Source organism: Adiantum capillus-veneris, chromosome 1 (genome assembly GCF_014529385.1).
Source record: "Adiantum capillus-veneris isolate H3 chromosome 1, ASM1452938v2, whole genome shotgun sequence".
Taxonomy (NCBI): Eukaryota; Viridiplantae; Streptophyta; class Polypodiopsida; order Polypodiales; family Pteridaceae; genus Adiantum; species Adiantum capillus-veneris.
Genome location: NC_140931.1, coordinates 101,517,879 through 101,539,373, shown reverse-complemented (window position 1 = coordinate 101,539,373; position 21,495 = coordinate 101,517,879). Strand labels below are relative to the sequence as shown.

Below are 21,495 nucleotides of genomic sequence, written 5' to 3'. Positions count from 1 at the left end.
AGCCGTCCTTCGATGTGTACACAGCCACAAATCAACACTCTGGGAGTGTCGATATCCTCAGCACCTGCAGCCGCAGGCCGAAAACCCCAAATTTGCAAAGTCGGATCTGCACCCGTCGAGACCACGTAGTCGAAAATGGCCTGCGCAGACCTTTCTCGAAGCCGAACGGTGGCCGAGATGACCTCAGAATGAAATTCTGACAACACCGAGTCCTACGGGATTCCCCACAAGATTTGGGGCCGTGTCTTCGCCTGTCCAATTTCACTCCAATCTGAGTTGGTGACTCTAGCCTCCTGCAGTGCTGCCCTGAGCCTCGATCTGAGCTCTGATACCATTTGAAGGAGTACGAGCGGAAGTGCGACGCGAGAGAGAGTGCGAGAAGAAGAGCACGACGATATGGTTGACTCGCTCTACTGTAATGTGTAGAGCATAGTGAGTTCTTTTTAGGTTTTTACAAAAGAATATGTGTACATACCTGGCGGCCCGCCCACTTACCTGGGCGACCACATTGGGCTTTATACCCCAACAAATACCTTGCGGGGTAGGTGAGCCCCGCTCACATCGATCTTGTAGCATGCTTCTCCGCACACCATACATGAGGTAGCCTATGCATATTCATTATGATATAGTATGCAATCATTGATGCATGCATGGATGCGCTCATATTCCATGCCAAGTGCAATGAGATACGACCTCGTTCATCAATGATCCAAAGGCATGTGGTGATCTTTAGGAAACATTTTGCCCATACAACTACAACAAAACAAAAAATTGATACAAATGCAAAGGGGACCAACAAGAGAGTGAACTTACAAAAAACCATAAATAGAACTTACGCAAGGAGTGCATCTACATGTGCATTGCTCCAACCCAATTTTTCTTGCAAGTTGACTATCACCAATGATACTTGGAGCACCAAGTACTATGCACCATTGTAAAGATGTGTTTGGGTACTTGACAACAGCCTATCTTCGTTGCTTATGTCCATTTAGTACATGGTCTGCAATTCTCCTCGCACATGTTGGCTTCATGGGCCAACAACTCATCCATCATGTGCTCATCCTCAACCTCGAAGTGTCCCTGAGACATGTGTGCAGGAGATGTCGAAGTAGAGGTAGTGCCACAATCACCATGCACCATGTCTTCACTCAATAGCTCTTGGTGTTGTCTTTCAGCTTTGCATGCCAGAGCACCACCACCGAAAACGAACCAATGCGGAGGATCCTCACGCGAGGGGACAGCGGTGATACCATCTACTCGGACACTTTTTCAAGGAATCCAAAGCCCCTTGTTCTCCACATGCTCCAAGGCAATGTGCCTCAAGCAAGGGATTGCGCTTTTGCAATAAAAAATAAATTAAAAAATCTAACAAACACACAAAGATTGTTTGAAATACTCAGCATTTGCATCATGCGCTCTTTTGTTTACCCCCCCAATCAATTTGTTTGCATTGATTTGCTTGTATTATGCGCTCTTTTGTTGCACCCGATCGATTTGTGCTTGGCGTTGTCTTAGTGAAAAAGAGAGATATGAAATGAGAAGGAAGTAAGAATGTTTGACTAATTAATGTATGAGAGAGGGAGATGAAGAGAGAGAGAGAGAGAGAGAGAGAGAGAGAGAGAGGAAAAAATTGAAAAGAATGTTTGACTAATTAATGTATCAGAGGGAGATGAAAAGAGAGAGGATATTCATTATATTATTTATTATACATACATTATGCATACACAAACTAAATTCACAAGAGTCGGCGGCAAAAACCTCTTTCTCTTCTTCCACCTCTCTCTTCATCCACAAGGGATGGAGATAGCTCTATGAAATTTATTCTATACAATTTTGACGTCCAATGAGTTGTATTGTAGTGTGTGTTGTTGAGTAAGTAGCTCTTTGATTCAATTCAATCACACCGATCCATGTTTTGGGTTGAAAAGTGGACGGTAGAACTGCTCTTCCGAGGGGGGAATCCGTGCTAATTTTTTTGTGGGTTAAAAGAAGTGTAATTTTCTTTTGTGCCAATGGACAACCTCCATGGTGAAGGCTAATTCCTTTTTGAATGTCTTTCATAAACTTTCGTGAATCCAACCATAATCTCGAATGGTTTATAAATTAAAAAAAGCTCCACTTAATTAAGAACGTGAAAGATGCACATTACACATTATTATTTGAAAACAAAATAAAATGAGAATAAAAGCAATAAAATAAAAAAATCATTAAAAACTAAAATAAAAGAATATATTAATGCTTTCATTGAAAAAGATAGATTTAATAAGCATACAAAATAATAAATCAATTTAATAATTTAATAAAATGAATCTTTGTGAATTCTTTAAATAATAAGGTGAGGAGGCATGAAGGCCTATTAAGAGATGAGGAAGAGTAAGTTTAAATGCAAACCCATAATCACATGGAATTTTCATTGTGTTTTAATATAAAGTTGTATGATCTATTACACATATATAATCACAAGTAGTGTATTTAGTACCAAAAGCCCCACTTAAATAATGTGAAAGGTCACATTGCAAATCAGCTTTTTTGAAATAAAATAAAATGAGAAAGAATTAAAATAGGAACAATAAAATTTGGATTTAAAATACAAAAAATATTTTAGTGCTTTTTTATAAGGAAATATAAACATAATAAACATAAAAATTACTAAAACAAGATAGTGAAATAAACTTTTATGAAGTTTTTAAATGAAAGAACTTTTTATCAATACCTCATATCATGGGATCAAACTTCTATGTTAATCCAAAAAGGTGAATGCAACTTTGAAAAATAGCATTTGAAAGATTATGATGTCTTTCTATGCATGAGACTTTCAAGGCCTTTTTGGACACTTGTCAAGCAAGAAATTTGAACGACCTTCACCCATAGCACACTAAGGCCTTTAGCATGCCAAAAACTATATGAGTTTGTAACAAGAGAGGGATAGAGAGAGAGATAGAGATAAAGAGAAAGATGAAATGAAGAGAGATAGAGTGGAAGGGAGAAAGAGCGAGAGAGATATATAGGGAATACAAATACCTCATATGGACACCATTGGGAAATCTAAAGATACACTTTCATTGATTTTTCATAGCAATGGATTTTTTTCAAGAAATTACTCACTATAATTTTTTTAAAACGAGCTTAAATCACAAGATGCTTGTGAGCTTGAAACCTTAAAAAATGCTGAGTTGATGGGTGTTGGCCTATAGATACATCATAGTCCTTAAGTTTTGCCCCATAACCTCATCGTGTTAACGAAAGAGGCTATGAAGATTTGGGTTTTTTTATTATAACAAAAAATTGGTCTAAGAACTAAGTTATTAAGCTAGTTATACTAAGTTTTTTCCTATACATAAACCTTTAAATTCATTAAAAATCTCATTTTGGTGGGAAGCTATATTCAATTTTTGAAAATTTTGTTAAAATAGAACAAACTTTTTATGATTTTTTTGTCTTAAAACTTATCAACAAATTCCAATATGGTATTAATTTTGGCAAAAATAGAAATTTGGCTAGGTTCTTCACCTCATAATTGACTTAAACATAAACATGACCTATAAACCTTGTTTCTAGCTTTATCAAATAACCATGACAAGTTGCTAGAAAAGCAGGAAACTTTAGTGTCTCAAGACACTTGAACGTCTAATTACAAAACTGGGAATCTCTTGATCCAAAGGTTGATAACTTTTTGTTTGGAGAGGTACTCTAAGGTATCTCTTTTGCTTTATTGTGTCAATGTTGATTTAATACACAAGAAGATTCTAGTAGCATTGGGTGCTCCTATTCAATTAGGTCCTATGAAATGGGGCTTGAGAGAAGATTACATAAGATTTGTATGAGCCTATGTCTTTTGAAGTCACTAGATGGTGTTTCTTACTTTATTGTACTTTCTAGATGATGCAACTTGTAAGGTTTTCTTGTTCCATAAAGCATAAAGATGTTGCTTTTTGTATCACTAAAAAGTGGGTTTTGTACATTTAGAATGAATTTTGTACTAAAACGTGGGTTTTGTCCATTTAGAATTAGTTAAACAAGAACCTTAAGTACATTTAGCAAAAGTTTTGTACTAAAAAGTGGGTTTGTACATTTAGAATGAGTTTTGCACTAAAACGTGGGTTTTGTCCATTTAGAATTAGTTAAACAAGAACCTTAAGATAGAGAATGGTGGAGAATATGTCTCCCTTGACTTCTAAGTTTTTTGTGATTCAAAGAGAGCTTATTGCTCCTCAGACACCTTCCTAGAATGAAATTGTTGAAGTAATGGATCGCAATTATCAAGAAAAAGTAATAATTATTTTATCTCAAACTCAATTTTTAGATGGCTTTTGGATTGAAGATATAAAATATACAATTGACATGATTAATAGATTACCAATGAAGCTACAATGAAGGAACTTGATAGTGGTGCTCGAAAAGAAGTTTCTAGGTTTTTTTATGTTGGTTTGGGGGGGGGGGGGGGGTTGTTCTCAAAAAATGTAAGTATGCCATGAGCGAGAGTTCAAAGGGTCCATATTTGGCGTGAGAAAATTCAATTACATTTACAAAAGGGATTTTTAGTGAAAATCTATAAAAGCAGCTATTTTATTACCTTATAGCATGTCAATAAAGAGATTCTTTCAACAACCATCGAATGCACATTGTATGGATACTTTTTGAAGGTGAACCCTATGAGCTTTGGTTGTGAAGCTATGTGCATGTTGAAAAGGAGATTTGGAACAAGCATGAACTAAAGTCACAAAAGCAAATTTCCAATGTCTCATAAATAAGATGTGGCTTCAATGTGGAAGTTTGGCTGCATATTAGGCTATCGTATCCTAAAGAAAAAGTTCATATTATAGGATGTGAAAAGAGACACGTTTTTTTATGAGTGAGAGATTAAGGTTATTAGTAAAGTGCACTATCTAAATCTTGATCAATTTTTATTAACAAAATTTTTATATTCCCCACACCAATTAGAGCTCAAACCAACCAACTTCTCAAGCTCAAAGGGGTTATACAAATTGGCGAGCGGGTATTTCTGAGCAATGAAATAATCGAGCAAGTCCCTTTATACATTCTTTATTACTAAGAGAGAATTGCAGAAGTACAAGAGGGTTTTCCATTGTTGCAAACTAACCCCACAACCAAACTCAAATCCCATGATGACTAATCCCATGGAACCAAACTTGGAGCCAATTTCAATCATGGAACAAATAAATGCCCCCAACTTGTCGCAAGTGTTGACGAAATCATTCCACATTGGTGCTTGCGACAAGCCAAGGGCACCTAGCATATGCTGTTCTAGCACTTTCCACCTCTATTATTCACTTGGAATACATTTCCATCCATAGTCTTCGGGATTCTTCGAAGTGCACTTTTTCAACCTATCAAACATGACTCCCGAGTGCATACAATGTAATGTTCTATAGTGCTTTGTACCATTAGCGTAGGCCTCTAGCATTCACTCTCCTATAGGTAGCCATTTATCAAAGTGTAAAATGGTGTCTCAAAGTAAAAAGTGATCAACCCCAACCAAGGGCCTAAGTAGTGTTAGAAAAAAACCAGGGTTCAATGTATTTTAAGCAATCTCAAGAGCCTGCGATCTGGATCGCACCTTTGAGCTCTATGTCCAGTGTGAAGCTGAAAGTGCCAACATCTCTCACCAAAATGAAGGCTTGCTGTTAAAAACCCACAGAACCATCTCTCTCTCTCTCTCTCTCTCTCTCTCTCTCTCTAACCAAACCTTAAGTAATCTACCAGGACCAAAATACAAAAGTCTACAAGCCATCTAGCACAAAGAAGTTGCTTGCTATAAAAAACTCTATATCAGTAGCATACTAAATTTTCCAACCAACAAAAACAGTATCTAGAACATGCTGAAATTACTTCCAAGCATGGCCAGCTCCAAAGGCTAGTTTTGAAGCAAAACTTCCTATTCTATCATAAAGCCTCTTCAAAACCAGCCTAGAAAGCATCTCCCCACCTCATGACAAATGAAGTCAAAGAAGATTGCAGGTGAATACACACTCTAGAATATCCATCTTCTTCATGCTACATCTCAAAAGCAAGAGGATCATCTACATACATATGGCACCTTGCTTGTTACCTCTTGAAGCAGCTCTATTTCCACTCAAATGTTGCCATAAATTTCCTCCAATGAATCCAAACAAAAAAGCTTGCTGCCTCGTAGAAAAACGACACATGGCAGCTTACAAAGTCCACAATGTGTTCATGACAACTTTATGGTGGCCTTCACCATTATGCTGAACAACACCCAACTTTCTTAGGTGTCGTCGACTCATTACTTGTATAACTAATCGTTTGCCCTTGTCTTGGTACAGCAGCAAGGTCTTCGCCTATGTCAAGTGCCTTTTCGCTAACGACCCTGTAAATCTGCATAAGGACTTGCGTGAATGCATTTTCAACATTTGTTGCTTCCAAGGCAGAGGTCTGATCCATAAAGAATAAACACTCATCTCTGCAAAAGACTGGCTATCCTCTGTTGAAACTGCCCTCAAGTGTCGCAGATCGGATTTGTTTCCCACAAGCATTATCACAACAATTGAGTCTCTGTGCTCCTTGAGTTCTCGAAAGTCATATGTCTAGCTATGTCATACACGAGCAAAGCACCCACTGCACCCCGGTAATATGCATTGGTGATTGCTCGGTATCTTTCTTGGCTGGCAGTATTCCAAATCTATGCTTTGATGGTCTTGCCATCGACATTGATGGTGCGGGTAGCAAACTCGACATTGATGGTGGACCTCAACTCTAGGGCGAACTCATTGTGAGAGAAGCGCAATAGCAGGTTGCACTTGCCTACACCGGAGTCACCTGTTAGAACCACCTTGAAGAGGTAATCATATATAGTCGTCCATGTGGTCTGTAGGCCATTGCCACACTCAAAGTGGGACATCCGGTTAAATTTCCGTTGATGTAAAAAGTGTTGAGCTTTTTAATGGCAGTGGCTGCTGCAACAGCGCTCGAAATTTATCACCGGCCCAAAGTGGGAGTCTGCTAGGACCTAAGAAGAAGCCATTCTCTCTCCCTTTCTCTCTCTGGCTGAAGGCGAGCAGATGGTGTAGTGGGGAGGGAGGCGAAGCATCCTGCGAAGGGGGAAAGGAGCACATGCAGGGGCTCTCCCCGCACACGCTTTTTTGGCTTCAAAGTAATTTTTTCTTCTGTGACTACAACCGCACTGACTAGAGGAGGTGATCTCGAATGCCAACTGAAGGGGACCGCACGCTCCAGTAGCTCCTTGGTCTGCTGCTGCAACCATTCCGCGCCGGCGCGGAATGGTTGCAGTAGCAAACCAGTGAAAGGGAAAATTACCAAAATACTCCATTAAGTTGCCCTCAAATTTCAAAAGTTCCCAAAGTACCCCCGATCTTTTGTCCTAAATTCCCAAAAAATGCCCGGTTATGAGATTAAATTTCTCCAAAGATAAATTCTTTTTGAAGCTTTTCATAAGAACACTGATTGTCTATCAATACAACATGCTAAAACTAGAATTTGAGTTGGTTATGTAGGCTCTGGAGACGAATTGCTTCATTATTGTTTGAACATAATTGCCCTTTTTGTGAGGTAATTTGTGGCAAACTCCATGCTAAGCACTCAAAAACGGATCTCAATTGTCAAAAAGGAATAAAGATTAGAAAATCTTGAAGAATCCAACCAAAATAGATACAAGGGTATTTTGAGAATTTCTAAAATATAAGAGGTATTTTGAGGATTTCCACAAGTTAGAGGGGTACTTTGATAATTTTTCCTTGAAAAAAATAGGATTTGTCAAAATGAGTTGGATTCCAAGCTTTTGTGTATGATTTATTTTTTGTTGTCGCTTTTCTCACTCGCACCTACAATTGCTGCGTTTTGCCCATTTACTATTTCCTGTCCATAGGATCACGACCACACAATCTGGCTCTTGCTAAATATCAAACTCTCAAGGATATGGGATCCTTGAGAGCTTGCCATGTAGCCGCGGGGACAACCTACTTTAGTAGATTAACCAGTCAGCAGTTCGTTCCACCAAACATGTTTGAACATAGGCTACAAATGAGCACGAACTCTGTTTAACACAACTCGAGATCCAAACTAGGGCAGGCTACGAATGAGCACGAACTCTGTTCAACATAAGTCAAGATTCGAACCAACACTCTCGATTCATTCCAACATGGTATACCCCATAGCGCTAATGATATTCATATTTATCCTAAGTCACAGACGATAGTACTGTGACAGATTGGAGGGACATTGGATTGTAGCCATAGACGTCGGCAGTAGAAGAAACAGTTCTTTTGTACCTCTGTTCCTGTGATGGTTGCTCTTGTTTACCTATTGCTGCAAAAGATATGGTAGGCTTTGGAAGTTGTAAATCACCATTCTCTGAGCTAGGACTAAAAGATTCTTTCAATCTTGCATGGATATCCTAGGAGTAGATTATTCTCTAGTTGTGCCATGGCCTTGGGTGTTTTTAACAGTGAAAGCACTCACAATATAGAAGTTTTAAGGAATTGTTGCTTCATGAATTTATCTCTGCATCCAATAGGCAAATGCAACTGAGACTTGGTCCTTTCCTCTGTAGAAAAACTTGCATTTGGCTTTGGTCGGCTCTAGTCGTATCGTTTTTGTCTACTGATCTCACAATAGACGTTAGGCAAGAAATTGTCTCAAGGAAAGTGGATCCAAAAGCAAAATGATCAAATAAAGCAACAATTTGGAGGTGCTGCAAAAGGCACCTCTTCAAGCTTTACTTTATCCTTAAATTTGCAATTAGGAGGGCTCGAAGAATTAAGAGGAAGCTTAAAAGCCAATGCTCCACAAGCTACCAATGAACTTAGGTGAAACAAGAAGTTTTGACTTGAACTTTTGGTAATTAGTAAAATGGAGCTTGCCAAATTTTTTACAACTTATTTTTGAGAGGAGGTATCCGACATGGAATTGAATTGTATATGTTTCAAGTATAAAGGGATTGCTTGTGCCTCGGGTATTCAATTTTTATATTGGTTCTAAAATCTCATTTTTGTTTGTCGATTGAGTGTTAGATTTGTGTAGTGAAAGTAATGTGCATAACATTATTTTTTTCTTTCACCATTGTTGACATTATTTTTTTCTTTTAGCATTTTTGAGAGGAGCTGCGCCACATGGAATTGAATTGTATATGTTTCAAATATGAAGAGATTGCTTGTGCCTCGCGTATTCAATTTTCATATTGGTTCTAAAATTTCAATTTTGTCGATTGAGTGTTAGATTTGTGTAGTGAAAGTAATGTGCATGACATAATTTTTTTCTTTCACCGTTGTTACTATTGTATCAATTTGCTCGAATTTGTCTTCGCTCGATTTTTTTTGCTCGGTGATTAGAAATCCCCGCTCAAAGGACGAGGATAAAACCCTAGCATAGTGTGAGGCACTTACATGTGTGGGTTTGTGTATGTTGGCTTTTCATCTTTCAACATAAGTATAAAAGAAAAGTACATCCCCGTCTTAGTAGAAGATTCAATTCATAAAACGACCTTGTAGGCATGAAAAAAAAAAGCTCCTTACCTTTCGCTACACAGACACACAGACACACACACACACAAACTCACTTGCACGCATGCACATAGAGCTTTGGAGATAGATAGATAGATTTTATTATCATCAAGGGAGGTCAAATATGATTAATGGGACCAAAGATGCATGTGATTTTCCACGTATGCTTATCATTGATGTTCCAAGTTTATGGTGACACTCTTGCTAGGAAAGGAAATGTGTAGGTGTAACTCATGGCTAAGAATGTGAGGGAGGCAAGTTTGGATGTGAGCAAAAGCTGATGAGCACTCTAGTAGTGTGTGTTAGGTTTAATGGCCATGTGGCCGACCGCCCATCACTAACTGCCACTAACCCTAAGTGTACAGCTATACACTTGTGTGAGATATTAACACTAAGTACAATGTGTATTGTGCCTTAGTGCATAAGATAAAAGAAGAAAGCAAGGGGGCACACAGTACGTTGGCTCTCCCCCTTCAACCTGTGTGTGTGGCTATGGTGGTGTGTGTGTGTGAGTGTGTGCGTGCGTATTCTTCTTCCGTTGTGCTCTCAGCTCCTCCCCTTCATCTAGAATCAGACGGTTTTCATTCCCAAAATTGTTTCCGCGCGCGCACTTTTAATAGTGCAAACAGGATTCTGATTTCGTCATTGGCAAGTTCAGCTTCCCGAGAGCGTTTCCTCAAGGTGTCCTAGAATTTTACCCCCCTTTCGGAGCTACGGTTCAGGAGATGAAATTTTCAGCCCTCTTGTGGTAGTTTGTGTTGCAGTGCTTCCATAGCCAGTTACAGGTACCATTGTTGCAGTGTCTTCCATCTACAAGAGCCCACGGCTCATTCGGAAGTGTGTAGCCTCTTTCGGAGTGGTCTCATACACACACATAGAGTGGGAGCTTGACAGCATTGTCTTCTTTGACTACAGATACAGGTACAGGTATAGGTACAGGTACATAGAGCGGCTTGGTTAGCTTTCTTTGTGCTTCTTGACCTCGCTTTTGGCTTCCGGCTTACGACATTGGCATCGACTCACAGGCTACAGGTTTCAGTGCTTGCGATATTATGGTTCCAGTGGGAGCAGTTGTTTATGCGTACATGCATATGTTGACACTTTTGACAGTGTTTGAGCTCTTTTGAGAGCGGATTGACTCCCCGCAGGGATGTTTAGTTGCAGGCACATGCTTTTGACGCCTGTTTGAGCATCTTGAAAGACTTGTACGTCTTTGTGGATACTGCCATTGTACGCTTTTGTCAAGCCATCTTTTGGCTAGTACGGAAGTCTCGGCCATTTCTGAGACTTGGCTATACGTTTTTGCTGCATAACCTACGTTGGTGAGAGTCAATAGCATGAGGTTTTCATTGAGTTGGGGTATTCTCAAATGTGGAGAACCTTCGGTGATATAGGTAGCTGGAGCATCCCTTATGAGGCCTCGCCATAGGACATGTATAGAGTGGTATAGGTGCTTTCGACGCCGAGTTGGCGGTCTATGGTCAGTTTGACTGTTTATGCATCTCAGTTGGTCTCTATACAGTGTGCTTTTGAGAGACATTGCTCTCTCTATGCTTTGTGAGTGACAGACTTGGTCATTTTGTCTCGTATTTTGGTTGACATAGTCCCAAATACAAGGAGACTTTGCCGAAATTTTCCCAGAATCTTTTGGTAGTTTTGTCACCATGTCTACTAGCAAAGACCGTGACATTTATGACATAAAGAAGTTTGATGGCACTAATTTTCAGCTTTGGAAGAATCAGATGCAAGATGTGCTTGTCCAAAAGAAACAAAAATTGCCTATTATTTATGCGACACGGACTGAAGAGATGAATTTGACTCAGATTCAGTGGGAGGAGCTTGATGAGCTATGCAGATCTACTATTAGATTGCACCTTGCTGAGTCAGTGTACTTTTCAGTTCTAGAATGTGAATCTGCCTATGCTTTATGGCAAAAGTTATGTAACACTTATGAAATGGATACGGCAAGTAATAATGTTTTCATGATGCGAAAACTGTTTAACCTTCGCATGAAGGAGTCAGCCAGTGTTGCCAGTCACATTAATGACTTTGATTCTCTATTTTCCTAGATTCGTGCACAACGGATCAATATTGATGATGAGATGAAAAGCAATCTTCTTTCTTTTTCTGTTGCCACCCTCATGGGATATCTTTTGCATAGCTGTCAGTAACGCTGCTCCTAATCGTACGCTAGTGTACATTGATGTCACTAGTTCTCTTTTGTTAGAGGAAATGCACCACAAGGCTATGGATAGCTCGCATCATGGCGAAGCTCATTATGTGCAAAAGGATGGAAAACAACGTAAAGGTCGTTCTTGGAATCGTGAATCCAAGAAATAGGGCAATAGAGATGCTTCAAAGGGTAGATCAAAGTCTCCTGGTCATAGCAATGTCCAATGCCATTATTGTGATAAGTTTGGTCACATAAAGAAGGATTGTTATGCTTAGAAGCGTGACAAAGGTAAAGGCAAAGGCAAAGACAATGATGATAAAGAGGAGAAACGAAAGAGTTCGGTTAAGATTGAAGAACTGAACATAGTGCAAGATGATTGTAATGCACAAGACATCAATATGTTGATTGAAAATAATGATGTATTTTATGATGCACAAGAAACTCTATCTTTGCAGAGTTCTATGCCAGCAGAGCTACTTGTTAGTGGTGAAGTGTCCCATACATGGATTCTTCATTCGGGCGCTTCGTTGCGTGTCACACCTCATAGGCATTGATTTACTACATATGAGGAAACCATTGGTACTCTTACACTAGGTGAAAACTACTCTTGTGACATTGTGGGCATAGGTGATATTGCTATGGTTATGGAAAATGGGGTGAGGTTTACCATACATAATGTACGTCATGTTCCAGCTTTGACACGAAATTTGATTTCGGTTGGACGTCTTGATGACTTGGGTTACAAAGTCACCTTTCATCAGCAGTCTTGGTGTATTGTGAAAGATCATCTTATTTTAGCCCATGGTTCTAAAGTTGGTACACTTTATCCTCTTTATGTCTCTGACAAGAACGGTGTTCTTTCTATAACCGAGCTGCCAACTGTTGCTTTGTGGCATAGCCGGTTAGGTCATATGTCAAAGAAGGGAATGGAAACTCTTTCTCGTTTGGGCTACTTACCGTCTTTATCATTTTTTTATTTTCCCTTTTGTGAACACGGTCAATATGGTAAGCAAACACGACCACATCGTACACAATGTTTTGTCAAAGAAAGAACTGCCCTTAGAGCTTGTGCATAGTGATTTATGTGGGCCTATGCCTTCTAAATCCCATGGCGGTGCGTCTTATTATGTTACATTCATTGATAATGCAACACGACATGTTTGGGTTTATGCCATGAAGTCTAACGATGAGACTTTTTCTTGTTTCAAAAAATTCTTATCTAGTGTGGAAACTCAGTTTGAACATAAGTTGAAAGCTTTACGCTCAGACAATGGTGGAGAATATGTCTCCAAAGAGTTTACAGAATTAAGCGCGAGTTTACAGCTCCTTATACCCCTGCACAAAATGGTGTTGCCGAACGAATGAATAGGACCATCCAAGAGAGGATTATGTCTATGCTATCACAGGCTAATTTACCGCAAGCGTTTTGAGCTGAAGCATTATACACTGCTATGTATTTGATCAATAGGTCACCACATGCTTCATTACAGTTTCGTGTACCTTTGGAGTTATGGTCAGGACATAAGTTGTCTTATGAAAAACTCCGTACATTTGGCTGCGAAGCTTATGCACATGTACCCAAGGAGTTGCGTGCTAAGCTTGACCCTAAGTCCAGGAAATGCATCTTTATTGGCTATGGTGTAGATTGTCAATTTGGCTATCATTTATGGGATCCGAAAAGTCGATCAGTAATCCGTAGCAGTGATCTTGTCTTCAATGAGACCAAGATGCATAGGCAGCCAACGAAAGAGGTTGAATTTCGAAAAGTGACGTTTTTCGATGTATCACCTCTTGCACAGATAGCTCCAGAGCCAATTACTACACAGGCTAGTACAAGCTCTGATCAGCCGAGGAGATCTCAAAGAGTCTCACATCTTCCAGAACAATTTGTTCCAGGCATGGAATTTGTGTTGCTAATAGATAGTGGTGAGCCTTCTTGTTACAAAGAGGCTATGCTAGCCTGTTTACAAGAAAAAGATTGCATCCAATGTTGAGAATTACAAAGCTCGTTTAGTGGCCAAAGGTTTCAAGCAAGAATATGGTGTAGATTTCCAGGAAATCTTTTCTCCTGTGGTCAAGATGACGACACTAAGAATGTTGCTTGCTTTGGTTGCTACTGAAGATATGGAGCTTGATCAAATGGATGTCATTACAGCTTTCTTACACGGTGATCTCAAGGAAGAGATTTATATGCAGCAACCTGAAGGGTTTGTGCTCAAGGGCAAGGAAAATTTGGTCTGTAAGCTTGTGAAAAGTCTCTATGGCTTGAAGCAATCATCCAGACAATGGTATCAAAAGTTTGATGCATTTATGCGTTCCCTAGGCTATAAGCGCAATAATGAGGATCCATGTCTTTACGTGAAAAGACAACCAAATGGACAACTTATTATGCTTATCTTTTATGTAGATGACATGCTTATTGCTGGTCATTCTAAGAAGGACATTGCTGACTTGAAAACCAAGCTGAAAAGTCAATTCGACATGAAAAATTTGGGTGAAGCCAATCACACTTTGGGTATGCGCATTACTTGTGATTGTAAGAAGAGGTTGTTGTACCTCTCTCAAAAAGACTATGTGCACAAGGTTCTTGATCATTTCAACATGCAGAAGGGGAAGGCCTTGAGTACTCCATTGCCTGCATATTTGAAACTTAGCAAGAACGATTGTCCCAAATCTGCTGAGGAAAAAGCTGCGATGGCTAAAATGCCTTATGCTTCAGCTTGTGGTAGTCTCATGTATGCCATGGTGGCTACAAGACCTGACATTGCACATGCAGTGGGAGTTGTCAGTAGATTTATGTCTAACCTTGGTAAAAAGCATTGGGATGTTGTCAAGTTGATTCTTAGATACTTGAGAGTAATGCTATGGTCGTGGAGAGTCATCCATTCAGAGATTTGTAGACAGTGACTATGCAGGCTGTGTTGATAGTCGTAAATCAACAACAGGTTGGATTTACACATTTGGTGGTTCTGCTATTTCTTGGAGATCTGTTCTTCAAGATTGTACATCCATTTCTACCACAAAGGCAGAGTATGTTGCATTGAGTGAAGCATGCAAAGAAGCTATTTGGCTTGCTCGCCTAGTGAAAGATCTTGGATTGAAGCAGTGTACACCAGTTCTTCATTGTGACAGTCAGAGTGCTATTGCCTTGGCTAACAATCCAGTGTTTCATTTTAGAACGAAACACATTGATGTGCATAATCACTTCAATTGTGAATGCCTGGCAAACAAGAGCCTTGATTTAGTGAAGATTCCTATGTCAGAAACCACAGTGGATGCACTCACTAAGAGTCTCTCCAACCATCAGTTTCAACACTATCATGAGTTGATGGGCATTGGGTGAAGAGTGGTTCTCTTCCATTTTTCTAGTCTCCTACATTGGCCATCAAGTGGGAGAATGTTAGGTTTAAGGGCCATGTGGCCGACCGCCCATCACTAACTGCCACTAACCCTAAGTGTACAACTAAAGTGTACAGCTATACACTTGTGTGAGCCACTAACACTAAGTACAATGTGTATTGTGCCTTAGTGCATAAGATAAAAGAAAAAAGAAAGGGGGCACACAGTACGTTGACTCTCCCCCGTCAACCTGTGTGTGTGGCTATGGTGGTGTGTGTGTGAGTGTGTGCGTGCGTATTCTTCTTCCGTTGTGCTCCCAGCTCCTCCCCTTCAGTGTGTGGTACTCAAACTCTTGAACTTGAACTAAGCATAATATGCATATTTGATGTGACTCTTCTCCATTGCCTTAGCACCTTGTCTCACATTGAAGGGAGCGGGGGCTAAGCCAAATGGCTACAAACGTGTGATAACAAGGAGATAGGATCAAGCATGTACGTGGTATGGTTTCTTCTTTTGGTGAAGAATGTGGTTTTGTAACTTGGGGCAATATGGGTGTTGTAATGTGTGAAGAGCAAACCACTTGATTCCTCCAAAACCATAATACATTGGTGTTGTAGAAAGTCTTTGTTCACTTAGGATTGACACCTCATGTAGCAAGTGTAACACATCCCATCTCCCAAACCACTTTTTTATCTCTTACATTCATCTCATCTCAAGATCTTGCTTTTATGCATCTTTTGAACTTTTTTTTGTACTTCCCATGCAATTGTAGGAAGTTGATGTGAGGATTTTTGAGGCATCTTTATCATATACTCCACTACCCTTTCCATGCCCATAACATCAATTGGAAGAGATCTTGGCTCAAGAATTAGGAGCATATATGGTGTTTGTGTCTTCACTTGGAGAAATTTTTGTAAGAAAACGCTTTTGGATGTTCTCAAACTCTTTCCAAGTTCTTTGAGATGCTCCTAACCCACACTTCAACTCCATGAAAGAAGAACCGATGTCAACAATGTGTCAAAAAGATACTTCTTGAGAACCCAACATTTGACATGCATCCCCCACATTTCACGTGTTCTCAAATCATACTATGATCTCTTCCCAACATTTTGCATGCATCCCGTGCATTACACATGTTCTCAAATTTTATAGTATGCTCTCTTCCCAACTTCCATATGATGCATAGCACATTCATGCACTTGAGATTGTTGAAACCTCAAGGCCAAGATGCTTAAATCTCTCAACAACTTCATGCGTCTCATTGTTGTACACAATGCTTTGCTTTTCCTAATTATTTTTTGTTTCCACAAGCATAATCTTTGTTTTGGATTCATTCACAATCAACCCACTATGCAAGAAAAATATCTCAAGGACAACCATAAGCTTTTTTGCACCTTCTAAAGTATGTGATAGAAGCAATTCATCATCTACATACAACAAAAGCATGATTATTGCATTGCAAATACTAACCTCTTCAATGTCTTCTTGTCTAATAAAGTCAAGTACCATTTGTTCCAATCAATCAATGCATGGATTAAAGAGATTTGGTGACAATGGACATCTTTGTTTAACCCTGATAGTGCTTGCGAAGTTTTCTAAAATTCCTTTTCCAATGCAAAATTGACATATCACCTTCTCATAGGTATGAGCAAGGATATGAGAAACTACAAGCATAAACTCACTTGACACTTGGATTTCTTCCATCCTTCTCCACAAATTTCTACATGGAATCATATCAAAGGCTTTCTTGAAGTCCATGAAGCAACAATATAATCGTTTGTCTTTCAAAAAAATTTGTTAATGGTTGACATGAAGCAAATGAGGTAGTCAGAACCACCACATGCAGGTTTCCCTCCATGTGTCTTGTTCGTCAACCAAATTTTCTCCACGAGAACATGATCCTATCACATTCATAGATGCCTGCCTATCCTTTTATATGCTTGCCATTATTTTCAGCCCAGTCACTCAACTTTATCTCCATTATGTAAAATAACTTTGCCATAAGAGAGCCAATCATTATAGTCCTTACATTCTTCACATCCCCTCCTTTATGCAAAGGCTTGACCCAATGATTTCTCGAATCATAAGGTATATCAAGTTGAACTTAGGGGAGGGGGGGGGGGGGGGGGGGGGGGGGGGGAAGGGATTATTTATAAAACCCCATAGTTATGAATACTCACTAATAAAAGGGATCCTTTCCTATTCAATCTATAAATGTTTTTTCAAGATCATTTTTTCAACACCCTTCTAAATGTGAAAGTGTGAAAAAATATAGAATAAAATAATCCCTATTGTTGAAACCACGTGATATAAAAAAAAAAATTGTTGTAGTGATCCACTTGAACCTCAAATCTAATGATGTGATGACTCTCCCATCCGTTTAATCATTTTGGGCTTGATACCTTGAAGATCTTTTGCTTTTTGAGTGGCCAACTTTTAAAGGGACACTCTTTATCAAACCGCATCTTCTGTGATCTTCCTTTGTTGACGATGTTAATATGCTTTATGACAGCGCATTCTTTGGGACACAAGAACAAATAACTTAATTGAAATCTTCCCATTTAGTTTTCAATGGTTCATCATCTTGGAGCTTAGTCATCCATTATTTTTGCTCAACCGTTGATAAACCACTTTTGGTATGTACATGGTTATATGCATGAAAATATGTATATAAAGAGGTGTTTAGATGCAATTGTAATATTTTCTAATGTGATATTTGGTTTCAAGTATGGCAAATGATGTATATATGTCAAATAGTCATGTTGCGTGCTGACTGTCGTGCACACGCATGTGTCTGGACAAGGTATCAAAGTCTTGGATGTGGTCCCAAGTGGCTTCTTTTGTCTCTAGAGAATGTGTTTTAACTTTTAAGAATGTAAATAATGCAAGAAACAAGTTTGGGCACCCTCATCCCGCCCGAAAAGTTTGGCACATGCGATAACTATCTATTTGCGGTGCCTGGTCTGCGGTGATGCGTGCACCACCCTAGAAGTGGTCAAAAATGGTATGTGAGCATGTGGAAATTATTTTTGGGTATCAAGGACCAAGCCTAAAAAATATGGTGAATTTTGGAGTCCGTTTGGTATTTTTCCTGTGAAAAATGCTTATCTGGGGTCCAAAATTGGCCAAAACTGGGGCTAAACAAGTCCAAAAATGTCAAAAAATGGTGTGAAAAGGCTTTAAATTGCCACATCACTCATGGTGCCATCAACGTTAAAGTTGAAGGAGGATTTTTGGAGTGGATTCTTGGCACTTTCACCTCTCTATTTGTGGGAGGAAGTAGGGTTCCTAGAGGTCGTCTAATGCAGTCTCGTCGCGTTCGCATCCTGTTTTCGAGTGTGTGGAGGAGTGAATAAGAGCTTTTTTCTCTTCAATTTTTCACATGGGAGAGTCTATGGAAGTTGTGAGGTTTCCATGGATGTGTGTGTGCAAGGAATTGAAGGAAGAAGGTGATGCTTTCTACAAGACTATATGACCTTGTATTGGTGCTATTAGGGTTGGGGCTACTCCAAAGAGTCCAAGAGGGTGGAGTTTAGTGAAGGTTTTGCAATGGTTTGAGAGGGGCATTTTGTGGCTGGAGTTTTTGAATTTTTGATGGTTTTTCTTGTATATTTTGGTCACCAACATCAAGTGCGATTTCAAGTGTTGATCAACTCGACTCACCTTGTAGTGTCTAGCGGGCAGGCAAGGGCTTGTAGGTCGAGGTGTTTGGAGTTTGAATAGGGGCTGTGGGGAGAATATTCATTGAGATCTTGAGTGGTGGTGTGTGTAAGGTGGAATTGAAGTAATTTCCTTGTGTTGTGTTAAGCTGTCTGGATGTGTGAGTGTGTGCACGGTGTCTTTTGCTCCATCTCCCTTTGACGATCCTATTGGGGAACAGAGAATTGCCGGTTGTGCACTCAAAAGTAAGAGTTCAAGCGGTGATGTATCTACATTTTGGGTATTGAAGGGAGTTTCAAAATGGTAGTGCCATTCCAACCATCAATTTTCATCGGTTGCAAGGATGCATATGATTGGCTTGCATCTTATGAGTTCGACTTGACATGTTTATGATGTGCGGTTCCAAGCAAGGCGCAAAAACTTGCAGGTATCAATTTGGTGGTCAGAGGGAATGTAAGAGAATGGTTTGAGGGCTTGTCACATGATGACAAATTGAATTGGGCCATGCTTAAGAGATGCTATTTGAACTGGTTCAAGAAGGTGATTCCTCACCAAGATGTATGGAAACAAGTCACTAGTTTGTTTGTGCAAGAACGTGAGTCTATTGCAAATTTTTGGTCAAGATTTGATGATTGTTGGAGAGTGTGGAAAGATGCTATATTGCATGTAGAAGCCATGTCTAGAGAGTAATTTTATTCCTCTTTTACAAATAGCCAAAGAATATAGGTATTCATCACGAGTCTATTGCGACCGGGTCCTTAAGATGAATTGCAAGAGAAAGAGTCCAATTCCATGTGTGAAGCATTAAAAATAGCGCAATGGAAGGAGAGAAAGTTGTGCGTTGCTACAGGCATGAAGTTCCCCTTGTCAACACCTAGTATGGATAGTGTGGATGACCTTTATGTGCATAAAGTCACAGATGCAGGTGCTCAAGGATAATAGCTCAGATACACATGTGGATGACCATATGCACAAAGTCAATGCAAATGAAGTATGTGAAGCAAGTTTGGAGACCATACACGTGCCTATGGTGTTAAATACCAATGACACAATAGATAAATGTGAAATTTTGAGCACTAGCATGGAAAGTGAAGATGATGAGAGTGAAATTAACAAGAATGAGGAAACCTGTGATGGTGACAGATCTGATGGTCACTTTCGAGGGTTTATGTTATTGTTTGATGCAAGTGTTGAGAATAAATGCTCAACTTGGGGTTGGGCAATGATGATAAACCACTTTTGGTATGTACATAGTAGTCGTTATATGCATGGAAATGTGTATATAAAGAGGTGTTTACATGCGCTTGGAAGATTTTCTAATGTGATATTTGGTTTCAACTATGGGGAACGATGTATATATGTCAAATAGTCATGTTGTGTGCTAGCGATCAGGCACATGCACGTGTCTAGACAAGGTATCAAAGCCTTGTATGTGGTCCCTCTTTTGTCTCTAGGGAATGTGTTTTAAATTTTTAGAATGTAAATAATGCAAGCAACAAGTGTGGGCACCCTTATCCCGCACGAGAAGTTTGCCACATGCGGTAACTGTCTATTTGCGGTGCCTGATCTGCGGTGATACGTGCACTACCCTAGAAGTGGTCAAAAATTGTATGTGAGCATGTGGCAATGATTTTTGGGTAAGCATACAAAATTTGGTGGATTTTGGAGTCCGTTGGGTATTTTTCATGCAAAAAATGCCCGTTCAAGGTCAAAATTGGTCAAAACTAGGACTAAAAAGGTCAAAAAATGTCAAAAGATGATGTGAAAAGGCTTTAAATTGCCACATCACTCACGGTGTAATGACTTTTAAGCTGAAGTAGTATTTTTGGAGTGTATTCTTGGCACTTTCACCTCTCTATGTGTGGGAGGAAGCAGGGTTCCTACAGGTGGTCTTCATGCTCCATTGGCCAAGTGTAAAACAATTCATGTGATACAAGATGGATTCAAACAGTAGCATATAGTCAATCTCAACATCCCTATTCAATTTTTTAATATACAAATTCATTGGTTCCACTTATAAAGATTCACCATTTTCAATGTACATACCCGCCTATTACACATGTGTAGAAGTAGATTTCCATAAAGATCTGGCTCTTTCTCATCCACTGAAGTACGATCGTACAAACGAACTTCCTCCAATTCCCTTGAAATGTATGGCATATAATCTTTTTATGTATCATGTTGCAAGGTTTCTAGGTGGACATTTAAATCTCCAAAGATAGTAACATCACCTTTGCCTTTAACATAAGCATGTCCTCCTCTAAATTAAAAAATGGATGATCTCTATCCATACAAGCATAAATGGTGAAATTATGATGAGAAATTTAGCAATCAGCTACAAAATTTCAGTTATACATAGAGTTGATTGTTTTCATATTTTACAATTGATGAAAAATCTTCCAATCCTTTCTTAATCATACATGCTACTCCTCCTTGCCCTCTTCATTGATTGAGATTATTTTACCACATCAATGAATATACATAAGGGAACTAGTGCATGCTCTTTTGCACCAAACCACCTCCTCATATAGGCCACTTGACCTATCTTTAAGAGCACTTGAACTTGCACGCCTATCTAGACTTTCTTAGGGGCCATGCCTCCCCTTGGTCCTATTTTTGTACTGACATTACTCCCACAAAAGGAGAGTTTTCATCCTCCAAAACATTAGTGAAACAACTCTTTGTAAGAATATCAATGTTTTCCCAATCTAAACCACTTGATAATTACCAAAACTCGTACTCATATGTGGAACTACCTCCTTGTAGCAAAAATTGAACTGAATGACTGAATGACGCATCCTCTTAAGAGATTATTCCTTTGACTAA

At 39.3% G+C, this 21,495-nt stretch overlaps 1 pseudogene; it reads right to left on the bottom strand.

Annotated features, from left to right (window-relative positions):
- Positions 1-6,222: 6,222 nt before the first annotated feature.
- LOC147465274 (ras-related protein RABA1f pseudogene) lies at positions 6,223-6,858 on the bottom strand (annotated as a pseudogene).
- Positions 6,859-21,495: the final 14,637 nt, after the last annotated feature.